Here is a 3280-nt window from a genome sequence, read left to right as displayed (position 1 = left end):
GGCTAAAGTTTTAGAATGGCTAGACTGATTTAGGATGCCAGAAGTAAAAAAACGGTTACTTTTAGGGGTGTTGACGGGGGGGGGGGCGCACCTGGGAAAGCTCCGGAAGCTGGAACGTCTCTGCCTCGACTCGGGTGGCGACAGGGTGAGGACACACGTAAAAACACCACACGGGGCCCCTTAGAGACCTACACTGTACTGCAGCTAGACCTCAACCAAAAAAAGCAAAGAACTAAAAAAATGTGGGAGAGCCTTCACAGCAAACCGCAAAGGCTGTCGTCCCCTCTGGGGAGCATTTGGCCTCCACGACAGAAAGAACGCTTTTTAGTCAAAATATTTCTGTAACGTTTCAAACCGTTTTATAGTAAGAACGTATCCATCCATGTTGTATGTTCATTTGACTTTTTATGGACAAGCAACGCGCAGACAGAGCAGGTCACAGGTCATGAAAGTACGGCCGGTCAGATCTCCCCCAACCCCACACACTGTGCCGCCGGTGCCCCAAAGGGCCCCAACCACTCATGGGCGCCTCAAATTCCGATTTAACTGGACATTCTGTATCTTGCTTTTGCTAACCCTGCCGACCCCACAGATACTTGCCTGCTCATATAGTGTTTTAAAATTTAAAATGTTCACGTTTACTTTAGGAGCACAGGTCAGCCAAGCAGAATCCTCGGCTTATAGGCACCCCAAGCCTCCTGACTGTCCCCCTCATTCCAAGCCCCCTTATCCCCACAGAAAGCACAGTCCGCCCGGGCGAAGGCGCTGGGTCCGCGTTCAAGCAGAGGCCGTGACCTGGAGGTGCTCCCCGGCAAGCCCCCAGATGGGCAGAGGAGAGGACTGTGCCCCCTCGAGGATCCCCATCCACCGGGTTACAGCACGTTTTCCAGGCCTGAGAAAAGGCTAGAAATGTCCCCGCCTCAAGTCGGGGCTCCCAGGTCTGACAGTCAGGCACCCCAACCAGCCACGGCGGCTACGCTTTCTCGAGAGCTCGCGGCGCACGGTCCGACTTCATCCTCGTGACAGCCCTACGAGGCGAGTGCTGTATTCTCCCCATTCTACAGATGGGGAAACCAAGACTCAGAGAGAGAAACCTGCCCGAGGCCACACAGCGAGCCTGGATTCAAACCTCGGTTTATCCGATTCCAAAACCCTGAGCTGCCACACGAGGCCGCCCTGAGGAAAATGAGAAGCAAACACCCTCCGGTCCTGGATCTGGCAGGGGATCGATACCTTGGGGCCCCCAGCCCTCTCTGTCCTCTGACTCCTCACTCCCCGGAGCTGCCGAGGAAAAGTCTGATGACAGTCAGATTTTTTTCCCACTGGAGCTGTGTTCTTTCTGCCTGAAATACATCCGATTTCTCTTAATCTCGGGAGTCCGCGAATTTTGCCAGGATGCGCCTGGGGTGCGTTTAGCCCTCATTCACCCAGCACGGAGCCTGGGAGTCCTTCCCATCTACAGATTCCGCTCTCTCCTCGGCTGAAGAAAGTTTTCTCGAATGACCTGCGTCCTCTCAGCCTCTCCATCCGGGATGCTCATTACGTGCGTCTCCTCATCATTCTGCTCTGAGCTATTCCCCTCCCATCAGCCTCCAGGCCACCACCCGGATCCCAACAGGAACCATCCTTTTCTGCAATTCATCCGCTTCAGTTTTTAGTTTGGAAATCAGGCCTTAAAGCTCTTAAGAAGACACTTTTGCGTTCCACTTGAATTTCGCTAAGTTTTTTTTTTAGTTTTATAGAGTAAATCAATACTTGAGCTTTAACAAGTAACCAAATTAATACACCAGTACAGTTTCAAAAAAGAAGATGATTGCGCCACATTACAGTTAAGTATAAATTTCTACTTTTCTCAAATTTAAACTTATGATGCGTGTGTCTCCCCACCCGAATGAAGCTTTACTGATGTCCATCAGGCCCTTAGAAGGGCCCTGCACATAGTAGGGCTTCAATAAAGGGATAAGTAATTAATGTCCTTTGAACTGGGGCTCAAAATCATCCTTGCTTACAAGCAGTGTATGTCCACAAGCATTGCTGACATTTTCCCCTCTCCTCACCCCTTCTTTTAAAATTGTCAGTGAGTAATTTTTAAAATTGTCATTCAGTAAAATGACCTTTTTTTGGTGTAGAGTTCCATGAATTTTAACACTCTTAACTTTTACTGTTGTAATCAATATTGCTGAGCCGCCGATCCGTTTCCTCCAGCCGCTCTTTCTCTCTAGATGTGGTCAGCAGCATGACGGTTCCCCAGAGATGCCCGCGTCCTAACCCTCAGCTTCCGTGACTATGTTACCTAACCTGGCGAAGTGGACTTTGCAGACGGGATGGGGGGTCTGAAGATGGGGAGACTGTCCGGATTATGCAGGGGGTCCCAGTGTCATCCCCGGGGCCTCAGAAGATGGAAGAGAGGCTGGAGGGTCAGAGGGCCTGGCGGCGGGGACTGCAGCGCTGCCACCAGGAGCCAAGGCAGGTGGGCGCCCCAGAAGCTGGCAAAGGCAAGGCCCGGACCCCCTCCCCAGGAGCCTCCAGAGGGAGTGCAGTCCCGGCAACCCATTTCCAGCGTCTGACCTCAGAACCACGAGGTGATACACTGGCGCTGCTGTTAGTCTCCAAATTACAGTGACACACTTACACCTGCGACAGGAAGCTCATGCACCAGGTTGGTTTTCTGATTGTTCTGGAAGTTGCTATTGCGATGGTTCCGCCCCATGTTGTCCTCTCTGGCTTCTGAGCAGCTCGGGCGGGGACGCAGGCCTGGCTGCAGGAGGCCACCGGCCGCAGAGGGCCAGCGGGGCCTGGGGGCCGTGGTTCCAGCGGGCGGGCAGCCCCCAGCCCCGCCCGGCCCGGCGCGCCCTGGAGGCCGATGAGGAAACGCACCCCGAAGTCTACACAGGCCCAAACCCCAGGTCTCCCCAGAGTCTCCACTCCCGGCCCCAGCGGGGACCCAACCCGCCGGGCAGGCGCGGCTCTCTCAGCGGAGCCCATCCGAACCCCCAGACCGGGGGCACAGTCCCCCCGACCCACAGCATCTCGCTTAACCCTCCCAGCGCCCAAAGGGGGCGTGTACTCCCAGGGTCTCCATCTTCCGGAGGAGGACACTGAGCCCCAAGAGGCCCGCGTGCCTGCGCGACCCCAGCCCTCCAGCGGGTGCCCGGGGCGCCCCCACCCCCTGCCCTCCCAAAGGCCCAGGGGAGTAAGGCGCGTCTTAGGGGGCTGGTGCCGGGTGCCCCTAGGGACACACCCACCCACCTCCTCTTGAGGGCCTGAGCCCACCCCCACC

The sequence above is a fragment of the Equus quagga genome, chromosome 15, assembly GCF_021613505.1.
Source record: "Equus quagga isolate Etosha38 chromosome 15, UCLA_HA_Equagga_1.0, whole genome shotgun sequence".
Taxonomy (NCBI): domain Eukaryota; kingdom Metazoa; phylum Chordata; class Mammalia; order Perissodactyla; family Equidae; genus Equus; species Equus quagga.
This window is presented reverse-complemented; position numbering follows the sequence as displayed.